The sequence below is a fragment of the Sarcophilus harrisii genome, chromosome 4, assembly GCF_902635505.1.
Source record: "Sarcophilus harrisii chromosome 4, mSarHar1.11, whole genome shotgun sequence".
Taxonomy (NCBI): domain Eukaryota; kingdom Metazoa; phylum Chordata; class Mammalia; order Dasyuromorphia; family Dasyuridae; genus Sarcophilus; species Sarcophilus harrisii.
In genome coordinates, this window is record NC_045429.1 from 271,839,434 (window position 1) to 271,854,473 (window position 15,040).

Genomic DNA, 15,040 nt, shown 5'->3' on the forward strand with positions numbered 1-15,040 from the left:
TACAATCTAGTTTTGATTATCTTTTACTCTTGTGTATTATTTGATTATTGCCTTAGTGAATACTCTCTTTTTCCAGCTTATTGACATTAAGAAAAAAGCTGTTTTTGTACATGTCAGTCTTTTTCAACTTCTTACTCTTTGTGGGGGGGGGGGAGGGGCTAATTAATAAGCCTACTGTATCATGATGGGTCAAGGACAATTTTTTGGACATAGTTCCAAAATGCTTTCCAGAATGGATGCTCTTTGTCCTTTTATCATTTTCATGTTCATTTCTTCAAATAACCTTTCTTTTTTCTCCAAACTGATCCCCTTCTCATATAATAAAGGAAAACAATGAATTAAAATCATCCAATAAAGTGCTCTTGTGGCAGCATGAGATGAACATTCTGACTCTTATTAGTTTAATATTGTTAATTTTAAAATACTAGATATTTTAAAGGAAGAAAGTATAAATAAGATATTTTAAAAGACATAATACATAAATTATTTAGTTCAAATATGTAAGGAAATATGTTTTTTTTTAAAAATGTGAGTTTTCTCCCTCCCCTTCCATGTTCTTCCTACTCATTAACTCTTTCTTTTGAGGGGGAAAATGAAGCCTAGTAACAAATATTAATTTCCAGTCTTGGGTCTGCCACTCATTTTCTCTGAACCTGAAGCTCCTTCCTCTGTAAGTTAGGAATAATAACAGTGTCACAGTATTTAACATGGGACAGGACCCTAAGTAGAGGGATATCCAGTCTAACCCCTTCACTTAAAAAAAAGAATTTTTTTTAACAGATGAGAAAACTGAGATCCAGCAAGCTCAACTGACTTTCCCAAAGTTACCAAGGTAGTAAGTAATAAAGCTGGGATATGAACCTGAGTCTTTCTATACTTCATTCACTTCTTTTTTCCCCTTCCATTCCATGATAACTGCCTTCTGTTTTGCTATGTTGTAAGGAAAACATTTGGTAAACTGAGGAGTGAGTACTATGTAAAAGAAAGCTGTGGCTATATATTATTGAGGAGGATTTTGAAATGAAAGTTGTGGTTTGCTCCTTAACACAGAAGACTCCATGTTAGAACTGTTTTACAGATCTTGGTATGCTGACTATATATTCTTTGATTCAGGTGAGAATATCATCCAACTTTTTTAGGTTATCACCTAAGACTTTATTTTAGGAAATTGTAGCAATAGGTTTGTAATTATTTCCTACTGTCTATATGCTTAATTTCCACAGCAACCAGTGACCCTAAAGAATTGTGAATTCACATAGGGAATATAGCAGCAGGTGGAATTTAGCCTTTGATAGCTTATCATCATGCAGATCTCCCTTATAATACTGATACTAATTTTTAAAATCAGAGAAAAAGATATAGAAACAATTAGTTCTTATGAAAAACAAAAGTATAGAATGGGTTTTCCTAAGTCTTTGGTTGATTGTTAATTAGGGCTTATATCACTCTTAAGCAGCTGAGTAATAGGATGATTTTGGCAGATCTATATCTATAAAGAAGGCTATATTGAAATGGATTAGGCATTTAAGATTAAAGCATTCTGGTTTCCTGGCCTTTAAGTTATCAGTTAAATTTCTGCTTCATACTAACTCTGACCAGTGGCATAACAACTGCTCCACCTAGGAAGGGGAAGATATTTGAACCATGCAATGGACAATTATGGTTTCAAACATGAATTATTCTTCTTTAGAAGTGATCTTCTTGCTTAGGGAAACTTTTCATTTTTAAAAAACACATTGGACCAAAAAAAAAGAGAGAGAGAGAGAGAAGGCATGTTTGAGATAATCACTGGAAGATTCTTTTCGTTTTTTGTAATTTTATCTGCCAGATTACTAATATAAAATGGCCAGAAGGGGACAAGACCTGCAAAAGTATTCTCATTTTACTTTTAGAACAAATCAAGGTCATTCTTTGAGTGAGTGCTTCAATTGGTTGGGAAAAAATATTCATAAAAACATTTTTTTTCCTCTGTAATTTTTAAGAACTTTCTGAATTTTCATATTACTCAAACATAGCAGTGTATCAACAGTCATACCTTATTACAACCAGTTACATGAGGAACACTTTCCTGAAGGCAATGGTGAGATTTTTGGAGGGGCTAGTAGTCTTATACTTTTTAAAAATTCTTTTGGGAAAAAAATTGTTTGATATTTTTGAAAGTGTGTTTAATATCTTCTTATACACTACCACAAAACTTAAAACTGCCACTGACTTGAAAAAAAATAATAGCTAAAATCAGTTTAATAGAGTTAACAAAACAAAGGCCAGTAAAAATTTACCACTGTTACATCATGTGTACACTATTTTCATATGTTTGCTGCCATTGATAAGTAATTTGTTGATTTGTTCATTTTGTTATTGTTGATTGGTTGCTTCCGGAAACTAACAAGGTTTCTGGGAACAGTGGTTTTCATCAGTGTCTAAAATTCAACTTAGGTTTTATAATATAGCGCAGATACAATTTAGAAGACCTAGATTGTTTCTTCTGTTGACCAGGTAGGATAAATATGTGCAGCCTAAAAGTCAGTAGTCCTATTTAGGTTTGCTTCTTTCTCCACATCATGATCCCAACATTAGTAAAATTCTAAAGGTGGCATGATGTTTGAAAGTGAAATGAACAATTTGATCTGTCTAAAAGAATAATAATATACCATAGTAATCTTATGTACTTTTTTAGTGAATCAAATATATCCTCATTTCTTTTTGGTTATATCAAGTCTTAAGCAAATAACACTTTCACTTGTTTTTTTTGTTTGTTTGTTTTTTGTTTTTTGGTTTTTTTTTGGTAAGGCAATTGGGATTAAGTGATTTGCCCCAGGGTCACACAGCCAGTATTTTCATTTTTTTTATAACCTTTCCTCATCCTTGTTCTTGTCTTTTTTATTTAATCCCTAGATGCTATGAGAAAGACCAACAAGATCATTAAATTCCTGTATCTAAAGTATATGTCTTCCCATTATTCTATAAAGAACCAGCTGTGATAGAAGGTAGCCTGTTAGGTAACCTACTTTTTTTATTTTCTCAATTTACTCTGTCATAACCACTGCCTATTCATTTGATTTCTGATTTGGGTTATTGAATCCCAAGGTCTTCCTTATACAGCATTTTGTTACTATAGTAAAAACATAACAGTTTTAATGTTTGAAAAACAATATTTTAAAACTTCTTTTATTAAGGTTAAAGTAAAAAGGGCTGGTTAGATGTTCTGCTGGACATATGTTGTGGTGGCGTTTTTTAATTTTTTCTTTTCTTTCTATTTTTTCTCTTTATTTTGTAATTTAGTTTTAAGTAAGAGAGTGTAGTGTGTGTGTGTGTGTGTGTGTGTGTGTGTGGTGTGTGTGTTTTACAGGCTAGGGGAGAAATCAAGTATAGATATCAATACTCAATTCACTGAATTGTTTCTATGGCCAGAGTCAATTGGTCTTTTACTGTTGCATCTCAGCAGCATGCCTGTGATCATGGTTTTCTTTACTTAAAGTTGAATACAATTCTCAAGAATGTTTTTTTTTAACATACTTTTCCTGGGTTATGTTGATTTAACTTCAGTACTTCCTTCTTCAGTAACTTCCTTCAGTAGTTTGGGAATGCAGACAAAGTAATAAGTAGCTGAAAGTGTTGCTGCTTAGTAATACTTTGTGTGTTTAAAACCAGTAAAGGGATTTTTTTAGTTGTGCAAGAAGTGTGGTCTGGGCTTCTCTGACCAATTACAGAAAAAACCAATTACATGAAAAAAAAAATGTACTTATACATACAACATTGAAATCACTAAATTATGACAGAGAGCAATTTGTTATGATAGTTTTGACGACTGTGCTGTCCATCACATAGACGTCACAAAATGTCAGAACCACATGGCATCTTTCTTAGTCTGATCCTGTCACTTGTTTCACAGTGGGAAAAAATGAGTCCCAAAGGCTGAGGAGGGAAATAAAGTATAAAATTTAATGCTTTATATTTTAGACTTGTGTGAGATCATATCTTCTCATACAGATGACCTGTAAATGTGAATTCAGTAGGCCTATAGTGACTTACCCTCAAACATTTACTAATTAATAGTAAATTAAGAGTCCAGAGCCTTGCTTTTCATGCTCTTTTTACTATATATATTAGCTCTGCATCTTGTCCACCATCAGTAATCTATGACTGATGAATATTTGAGTAGTATGATAGAACTAAGGCAGAAATCATTCTAATTTTGTGTTTGTCAACTATAAAATTACTTATTATTGCATTTTACTTATTATGCCTTTAGTTTTTATATCACAACTTTTGGGAACATATGAAAAGAGAAAGAGAAAGGAAAAATGATAGAGAGAGAGAGAGAAAGAAATGCATGTATGCCATTAGCTCCACCTTGAAATGAAGTTAAGCAAAACTTTCTGATATGGTGGCAGTATTTGATGGTATATGTAACACCTCTCACCAGTAGTCCCTCACTTACCAAAGTGATGTAATATACCATATGGATGGAATGTACATAATAATAATAATAATTAGCACTCATGTAGTATGTTTGGATCAGGTTGGAAGTCTTATCTCTGGCTTTCTCCTACTTCTCTCCCAATTCAGCAGTTACCAAAAAATGATAATTATTATGAAGTATAATTATGATTATCTAGGAATGTGGATTTTAGCTTATTTAATTTTAATTCATTTTTTTTTCTCTTGACTTTTTAAAGCTATTATTAAATCTTTGGCTTTTTTTCATTCTTGAAGTTTTAAAATATTTGTCTTGCCTTGAATGGACAAAGTCTTTTCTTGACTGTTATTTACATTTCTTCTGTTTTCTTAGTTTGGAGTGTTTCCTAAAAATGTTTTGTTCACCTCTAGTCTTGGAGCAATAAATTCATGTGCCTCATTTCTGCAGTGGAGATTAAGTTCACCTTTGCAAGACATATAACTTTGAGCTATCATCCCAATCTCTTTGGCTTTTAGGATAAATTATTCTAATCTCTTCTCATATTTCTTACAAAGACCACAATGGTTTGGCTTATTTGAAATGACTAAAGACTTTTCTCTTGGCTGCCTACAAAAGTTGTTTTTTGACATTGAAATTCTGAAACGGAAATAATATACTTTCTTTTTTTTTCTTTTCTTTTTTATTTTATTTATTTATTTGTTTTGTTTCTTTTTTTTTTTTTTTTTTTGCTGAGGCAGTATGGGCTATAACTTGCCCAGGGTCACACAGACAGGAAGTGTTGAGTGACTGAGGTCATATTTGAACTCGGGTCCTCCTGACTTCAGGGCTGGTGCTCTATCCATTACACCAACTAGCTGGCCCAAAATAATAATACACTTTTCAACCAGGAGCTTTTCTGTGTTGATATTCTGTGTGAATTAATTTAATATTTTGCAGTCTATTTTTAAATTTTCTGTGTAGTTTTTTAAATAATTATTCCTTCTGTTTGGTGGCATTTTTGCTTTTCAATTGTTTTTTTCTGGGAAACTTTTTAAAGATAACTCCTTTTTTTAAAAGTGACTTTTAAAGATAGTCACTTGAGCTTGTATAGAATTCTCATCTTGTATGTTCTTTTAAAGTTGTTGTCTTTTGTTCTTCTTTTGCCAAGTTTTTTTTTTTTTTTTTATCTTAGAGCTTTTTTGTTTACTTTTCTTAAAACATTTTTTTTCATTGTGTTTGACTTTTTCTGTACAGCTCATTTTTTCCCATTATTTTTGAGTCTTATTATTGGATTATTTATTTGGGGAGTTGGACTTTTTCTTGAATTTTTAAAAGTCTTTCAGTCTTTTTCTTATATTGTTTCAGTACATATTTTCACCAGAACCATTTGGGTATCTATTCTATAAATCTTGCCAGAGGAATACATGTATTTAGTTTTATAAGTCCCTTCCTCTCTCTTACCAGCCTTGCTACAGAAAGTCTTCCTTATCCCTTTGCAGTTGTACTTTATTCATGTGGAATGGCTGGATAAGATCAATGCTTTACACTGGTTCTTGAGTCTAGAAGCTTCAGATTGAATCACCACCTTCGTGATTTCATGTCCTTCTATTAGTAGTTATCTTTTGAGCATCTCTTATTTCTTCAAAGAATACCATCTGATCACCTAAATTTGCCACTCTGGAGTCAATGATCCCTTATCCTACCCCCTCAAACCCATTTAGTTTCCAAATCCTGTCTATTCTCCTTTTTAACATCTCTTGTTCTGTCCTTTTCTTTTTCCTCACACAGCCCCCACTCTAGTGTAATTCAGGTTTATATATCTCAGCTAGACTACTGCAGTACCCTTCTATTTAGTCACCTTTCTTCCAGTTTTCCCTTTTTTATCCATTCACACTCAATTCAGCTACCACGTTGATAATACAAATCTGACAGTGTCAGTTCCTTCCTTTTAAAACCTCAGTGGCTCCCTCTTGTGTCTGGAGTAAAATACAAATTCTTTTGGTTAATTAACATTTAAAGTTTTTCATGATTTAGCCCTAAGCTATCTGTCCAGATATATTTGACAGTCTAAATTCCAGTCAAATTTGTCTACTTGCTATTAACTGATACACAGCATTAGATTTCCCATGTAAGTAAAACCTTTTAAAATGATTGTTACTTTTTAAAGAAAGACTTACTACTTTATTGAACAAAAACAAAGGGAAGGAACTTGTCGCTCTTTATAGTTTTGAATACTGATATCTTTTCCCAACTAGTGGAAACATTAAATGGTTTCATTTTACCATTTTTTCCTCACCAAGCCTTTGAAACTTTTTGCCTTTACCAGTTATTTTTTCTTTTGACTTTGTTCTGTTATAAAAACTGTTGTTTTATACCCCATCTCAACATTTTCATTTGTAAGCATCCTGCAAAAACTGAATTATGGTGAAAAGATGGTGTTTGTGATTATATTTTAGAATTTACTAATGGAGTATTTAATAGGCTCAGATCTTAAGACTAGCTAAGATTTTCATTTATATTGATAGAATGAAAAGAGATGTAGGTATTGTTGGGAATTCTTAGATTGCTCATCTGCCAAGAAAGTTGCTAATATCTTACTATATTTGGCTAAGTTTCCTTTCAGTTTATGGCATTATTAGCAATTTGTTGCCTGGAGAATAGAACTCAGAACAATAGTTTTCAAAAGGAATTGTTTTTTTTAAATTCTTTTTAGTATGACCTAAACAGTCTTCAACAAACATAAACATTTCTATGTGCATGTGACATAGTAAATGTAGTTTTTAAAAAATATTTTCTCCTAATTATATGTAAAAACAAAATTTAACATTTGTTTAGTTTTTTTAAAGTTAGAATTCCAAATCCTATCCCTCGCTTCCCTAAAATGGTAAGTCATCTATATAGGTTATACATGTGCAATCATGTAAAACATTTCCATAATAGTTTTATTGTAGAAGAAAATGTGAAAAAAGAAAGAGAGAAAGAAAGCAAAAAAATAGTCTGTATTCAGACACCATCAGTTCTTTCTATAGAGGTGGATAATCATTTTTCATCATAAGTTCTTTGGAATATTGGATTATTGTATTGATGAGAATAGATAAGACATTCACAGTTCATTGTACAATATTGCTGTTATTGTGTGCAACGTTCTCCTGGTTCTGCTTACTTCATTCTGTATCAAGTGAACATATATTTAAAAGAAAATGGTATTTTAAAATATTGTTACTTTTCTTTTTCTTTCTATCTTTTTTACTTTGCATATCTATCATAATCTAATAACTCCTTCCTCTAAAAAAAAAAAAAAAAAGCAGATTCTCCCTCTTAACTTGTTTTGTGCTTAATTATGTTTTATTTGTTTAACACCTGAAAATGCATATGCCAGTATGCCAAGTATTCTACTTCTGCCAAGAAGTGTGCTTTTGTAACTAGTCTTCTGAAGTCATGATTGGTCATTGCAGTCACTCAGGAATTCTGTGGTCTTTCAAAGTTGTTTTCTTTTATGTTATTATTGTCATCATTTACATTTTGATTCTGTTTCTTCTTATTTCAGTCTAAATGAATTTATGTAAAGCTTCCCAGGTTTTTCTGTATTCCTCTCCATCATTTCTTACAGGACTAGGCTTGTATTTCATTGGTATAGGAAATTCTCAGGAAAGAAAAATCCATGTACCAGTGCAAATCTGTAGTTTCTCTGCAACTTAGAGTCTTAGAGACTTACTTAGAGTCACAGATACAATATGTATCAGGGGCAATATTTGAACCCAGGTCTTCTGCTTTAAGGCCAGCTCTTAATCTACTATGCCACTTGTGTCATGTCTTATGATAGGGTCATATTCCAATACATTCATATATCATAATTTGTTTAATTGATGGATACTCACATTGTTTTTAAATCTTTCCTATGAAAGAAAGTGTTTCCTTCTGTATCTCTGACATTTTAGAGATATTCACCCTAGGTAGGGGTATTATGGTCAAAGAATATGTACAACTTAGTAACTTGGGTGGATATAGTTCAAATCTGCTTTCTGATATGTCTAAACTATTAGATAGCTCAATTAACTAACTGTGCATTACCTTGCTTTCCTGTTGTTGCTGTTCATTGTGTCCAATTCTGCGTGATCCCATTTGGGTGACATCGCCTTCTCCAGCCCATTTTTTTTTTTCAGATAAGTAAGTGAGGCAAATGAGGTAAAGTGACTTGTGCAAGTTCAAACAGCTGATAAGTATTTTGAGGCCAGATTTCAATTCAAGATGGATTTTCCTGACTTCAGGATCGGCATTTCTATCTACTCTCCACCTACTTGCCCTCTCCTTCTATGTGGCCCTCCTAATTTCAATCTTTTATCATGTTGGCCTCTCTAGTAGATATGAGATGAAGTTTCAGAGTTGTTTTAATTTGAATATTTCTTACTATTAGTGGAACATTTTTTCAAATGGTGGTTGATAGCTTTATAGTTTCAAGTAGGTACTGCCAAGACACATTGAAGATGGCACAGGGAGTTTCCTTTCCTGAGAAACTCCCTGTACCAATGCAAGTCTGCAGTTTCTCTACAACTTAAGAGTTTTACTCTGAGATACTCTGAGGTGTGACACTATACACCTGTCAGATTGGCTAAGATGACAGGAAAAGATAATGATGAATGTTAGAGGGGATGTGGGGAAAACTGGGACACTGATGCATTGTTGGTGGAGTTGTGAACAGATCGAACCATTCTGGAGAACAATTTGGAACTATGCCAGAAAGGTTATCAAACTGTGCATACTCTTTGATCCAGCAGTTTCTTTTCTGTTGCTACTGTTCCCAAAGAGATCTTAAAGAAGGGAAAGGGACCTGTATGTGCAAAAATGATTGTGGCAGCTCTTTTTATAGTGGCAAGAAACTGGAAACTGAATGGATGCCCATCAACTGGAGAATGGCTGAATAAATTGTGGTATATAAATGTTATGGAATATTATTGTTCTGTAAGAAATGACCAGCAGGATGATTTCAGAGAGCCCTAGAGAGACTTACATGAACTAATGCTGAATTAAATGAGCAGGACCAGGAGATCATTATATACTTCAATAACAATACTATATGAGGATCAATTCTGATTGAAGTGACTATCTTGAACATTGAGAGGATCCAGATCAGTTCTAATTGATCGGTAATGAACAGAATCAGCTATACCCAGCAAAAGAACACTAGGAAATGAGTGCGGACCACAACATAGCATTTCCACTCTTTCTGTTATTGTTTGTGCTTGCATTTTTGTTTTTCTTCCCAGGTTATTCTTGCCTTCTTTCTAAATCCAATTTTTCTTGTGCAACAAGATAACAGGAAGGAGGGGGATAGTTGGAATAAAAGTTTTTGCAAGGCTCAATATTAAAAAATTACCCATGCATGTGTTTTGTCAATAAAAAGCTATAATAATAAAAACAAAACAAATTTAAAGAGTTTTAGAGACTTGCCCAAGATCACAGAAACAATTTGTATCAGGGACAAGATTTGAACCCAGGTTCTGGTTTTGAGGCCAGCTCTTAATCTACTAAACCATCCTTGTCCTTTGTTACAGAAGAGTCATATATGCATAATTTGTTTAATTGATGAGCCATTCACATTATTTCTAAATCTTTGCTATAAAAGAAAGTGCTTTTTTATGGGTCCTTTCCCTATATTTTTCCAGACTGACTACATTTTGACTATGGAGATATTAAATATAATCTGGAGCAAGCCTTTTTGGTGTACTGACGTTTGCCATTTATTGATCCCTTGCTCTTGTGCAGCAATAATCAAACCAATTGTTCCTTATTATGACTCAGATCTTCACCCAGGAGTATGTAGCAATAACAAAAATTTCTTTACCAATTTCTTCATTCCAATGGAAAATAGCAAGCCTGTATTTATTTTTTCAAGTAAAAAAATTTTATACTTTCTCTTGTAATAAATTACAATCTCTTTTTTTATTATAACTTTTTATTGACAGTACTTATGGATGGGTAATTTTTTACATTATCTCTTGCACACTCACTTCTGTTCCGACTTTTCCCTTCTCTCCCTCCATTCCCCTCCCCTAGATGGCAGGCAGTCTTATACATGTTAAATATGTTATAGTATATCTTAGATACAATATATGTGTGCAGAACCAAACAGTTCTTTTGTTGCACAGAAAGAATTTGATTCAGAAGGTAAAAATAACCTGGGAAGAAAAACAAAAATACAAACAGTTCACACTCATTTCCCAGTGTTCCTTTTCTGGGTGTAGCTGATTCTGTCCCTCATCGATCAATTGGAACTGAATTAGATCTTATCCACTTCCATCAAAATACATCCTCATACAATATTGTTGAAGTGTATAATGGTCTCCTGGTTCTGCTCATTTCACTCAGCATCAGTTCATGTAAGTCTTTCCAAGCCTCTGTATTTATCTTGCTGGTCATTTCTTACAGAATTTAAATTACAATCTTAATCCTTATTATTATGCATATGTTTTGAAAATAAAAAAAAGTATATCGCAAAAAATCTGTGTTAAACCAGGTGTGTGTTCATAAAGTAGTAAGTTCATGCCTTTAATTTTTCTTGGCGATATATTGATTCTTTGGGACTTGAGTTCCAGGCTTGCTTTGGGGCTAGATGATTGGAGTTTCCAGATTTCTAGGGATTGGATTTATTGAAGGTTTTATAGAAATCATAATATAACCAAGCACTGATCCCAAATTTATCTTTCATTATTTCCCTAAATTAAAGTGGTTGTTACAGCCTTACCTGTTGTATCACATATTTGATTTTTTAAAAATATTCTAAATGTTAACACTCCCAGAAGAGCATTTTCAGATAAACATTAGAACACAAAAAGAAGATTCTATATGAAACCATGAGTCTACATTTCACAACTTTTAAAAAATATGTATACTAAGTCCCATACATTGCTTTCAAAGTTTTCTCATCTGTGCTTCCTTCTGAATTTCCTTCTATTATATTCTATGGATTTTAAAAATGTTTCACTGGACCTCTTTTGGTGCATGTGCAAGATGCATCTTTAATGCTAACCTACCTCCTCTCCTCCCAACTAAAATTTTAAGAGAGAAAAAATTGGACAAACAAGCCAATAGTGAAGCAAAACCAATCAATATGGCATTCCTGTCCAAAAACCCTTTTGCTTCTGCTCTTCATGTTCATTCCCTCTCTATCAGGACACGGCTAACTACTTCTTCATAGGTACTCTGGAGACAGGATAGATATTGTATTGATTAAAGTTCTTAAGTCTTTCAAAAGAACTAGAAAAGATCTTCATCATGAGCAGATCTTTTATAGGGGGAAAAAATAGTCTTGGGAGCTTCTCAGGGAGACCAAAGAAGTCAGGGTGGGAACTCAGAGGGGAAGTCAGCAGCTACATCTGACTGATCCCTACTTAAATAAATGCTAAATCAATATCTCTAAAGGTTGTTTGAAGATTCCCAGAGGTAGGGGGATGAACAGTGGGGGTTGCTAAAGAGTTCCTTCCTGACAGAGGAAGAGAGTAAGTCACATCAGTTTTCAGATAGCCGAGATTCTTAAATTCTCTTTTGATCTCTTCTAGATTTTTTGTTTTTGGATATCAAGATACCTTAAATTTCTTCATTTTTAAAAAAGTCTTTTGACTCTGTTTTAACATTTAATGTTATCTTCTAGATTTACTGGTTTTATTTGTCTGTTCTAATTTTCAGGGAATCTGTTGCTTAGGTAGGATTTTGTACCTCTTGTGTCAAGTGGTTAATCTCATTACAATTCTTCTGTAACTCAATTCTTTTCTAGCACTTTATTTCTTTTCCATTTGTTTCTTCTAATGCTCTTATTTAACAAAAACAACTAGCATTTATGTCATGCTTTAAAGTTTGCAAAGTGATTTACAAATAATACTTATTTTATTCTCTTTTATTCTCACTATAGATTTAGGAAATGGAAAATGTGGAATCAAAGGTTTAAGTAATTTGCCTTGGGTTCTACAGCTAAATGCAGAGGCTAGATTTCTAGTTAGATCTTTCTGACTCTAGGGGAATTCTTTACTTGGATAAATTCACCACCTCTAAAATATTTTTCCATTTCTTCTAGAGATTTGTTTCCTTCCTTCCTTGCTTCTTTCTTCCTGTTTAGTAGTATTCAATTTCTTTGAGGTATTCAGCGTAATCCTTATGGAAAATTTTTAAAATCACTGCTTGTAAGTTGTTTTAGAGTTAAAACTGTCCTATTTAAGAAATCCCTAGATTTGCAGTTTACATTCCTTTGGACAAAGTACCTGCAGGTAAAGGTGTTAGGGTTCCAGACTGGTGTGAGGTGTCTTAAAAGAATTTTCAGTTTCTGACCCATCTCCAAGTCAAGGAGCAAAGTTTATTATAATTGTAATGCCAATTAAAGTGGACTAAGTTCCAAAAGAAATTAGCAAGAATCAGGGGCAAGAAGATAAATTTTTAGGAAAAAGTTTGAGAGACTAGGTACTTCATGTCATTAAGATATGTTAATTTTATGGTTTTTAGTAGTAGAGTTGGTAGAGTGGTTTGGTATGCATCCATTATGCATCTCATTATTATCTCAAAAACTTTATCCCTGACCAATAGATTGTTTCTGACAACCAGCAATGTTAGTACAACTGCAGCAGTCCCAAGGACTAGTTAGTTACCTTAGGGTTATAGCTACATCTTCCCTAGGAGCTATACATGACATTAAGGATATGATAGCCTATGTAGAAAGAAAAGAAATAAAAGAAAGCTGTATTGCCCAAATGACCAATTCATTTGAGTCCCCAGTGGGGCAACTCTCCACTCACAGAGGTTGTTTGTGTTTGTTTTTGAAGAGGACCATGACATTAGAGAGCAGATGTCATGACGTACAAGTGAGTTGGATTTTAGTGAGATGGGGTGTGCAAAAGTCACTTGCCTCACTTTCTTCTCTAGAATTATCTGGGTCCAATGGCAATATTAAATATCAGCAGAATTATTTTAAGTGTAAATGTGAATGGGATGAACTCTCCCATAAAACAGAAGCAGATAGCAGACTGGATTAAAAGCCAGAATCTTATATGTTGTTTACAAGAAATACATTTAAAGCAGAGTGATACATACAGAGTGAAGGTAAAGAGCTGGAACAGAAGCTACTATACTTCAGGTGAAGTAAAAAATTAAAAGCAAGGGATGTGGGAAAACTGGGACACTAATACATTGTTGGTGGAGTTGTGAATGGATCCACCCATTCTGGAGAGCAATTTGGAACTATTTTCAAAAAATTATCAAACTGTGCATACTCTTTGATCCAGCAGTATTTTCATTGGGCTTATATCCCAAAGATATCTTAGTGTAGTGCCACAGTTCTCTTTTATTATCCCAACTCAGTTTCCCAAAATTGTTATGCCTCGGTTTCCCTGAATTGTTCTGCCTCTGTTTCCCTGGTTGCAATCCCCCCTTTCTGGTCATTAAAACTGAGATCATTAGAACAATAGAGATCTAATACTCCAGAAGATAAAGACTCCAGATGGTCCTATCTCAGATACCTAATTGGCATTGTTTATATCTCTAAATTTCAGTCTTTCTGGTTCTAGTTGGATATCTCCTTAACTCCCAGTTTGTAAGAATTTGTGGTCCTACCCCCCCACCCTGGCAGCACTGGATTGATGGTCCCTGCCTGGAGATTCCCACTACCAAAGTTTGAACTCCACCCCACCTTCCCACCCCCCACCCCCACCTTTGTTTAGCTACTTAAGCTAAGAGCTATAAATATGTCATTGAGAACTCACATTTGATGCTGAATGCAATGGACATCAGCCCTGGGGGCAGCATGTCCCCAGCACAATCTCTCCCTCTCAGAAATCCAAATAAAATATTAAAAACTCTCTAATCTCTACCTTGCTTCAGTTTCTCCGGCATTAAAAAAAGGATGGAAAAGGGACCACATGTGAAAAACTGTGGCAGCCCTTTTTGTAGTGGCAAGAAACTAGAAACTGAATGGATGTCCATCAGTTGGAAAAGGACTGAATAAGTTACAGAATATAAATGCTATGGAACATTATTATTGTTCTATAAAAAATGATCAGGAGGATGAGAGAGGCCTGGAGAGACTTACATGAACTGATACTAAGTGAAGTGAGCAGAACCAGGAGATCATTGTACATAGCAACATCAATATTATATAATGATCCATTCTGATGAATGTGACTCTTTTCAACAATGAGATGATTGAGGTCAGTTCCAATGGTCTTGTGATAAAGAGAGCCATCCACACCCAGAGAGAAGACTGTAGGAACTGAATGTACATCACAACATAACATTCTCATTCTTTGTTGTCCACTTACATTTTGTTTTCTTAGTCATTTATTTTTTAAATGGATTCTTCTCGGCCCTCCAGAAAATCTCTCCCTCTCAGAAATTAAAATAAAATATTAAAAACTTTTTTAAAAAATGTTATTTCTCTTGTGCAGCAAGAGAATTGTATAAATATGTTTATACTTATTGCATTTAACATATATTTTAACATGTTTAACATATATTGAATTGCTTGCCATCTAGGGGAGGGGATGGAAGAAGGAGGAGAAAATCTGAAACACAAGGCTATGCAAGGAAGGGTCAATGTTATCAAATTATCTGTGCTTATATGTTTTGAAAATAAAAAGCTTTATTTTTAAAAAAAGTTATGTA

At 33.6% G+C, this 15,040-nt stretch overlaps 1 protein-coding gene across 15 annotated transcripts in view; it reads left to right on the top strand.

The window, feature by feature from the left end:
- USP49 (ubiquitin specific peptidase 49) overlaps nucleotides 1–15,040 on the top strand; it is a 116,740-nt gene that overhangs the window by 62,042 nt on the left and 39,658 nt on the right. For 11 of the 15 annotated variants that reach the window (XM_031964881.1, XM_031964882.1, XM_031964867.1 and 8 more), the window contains one exon: nucleotides 2,896–2,999. The exons of the other annotated variants lie outside the window; for them this stretch is intronic. The gene's annotated coding sequence lies outside the window, so the exon portion shown is untranslated. The remainder of the gene's footprint in view (nucleotides 1–2,895; nucleotides 3,000–15,040) is intronic. 15 annotated transcript variants of the gene reach the window in all.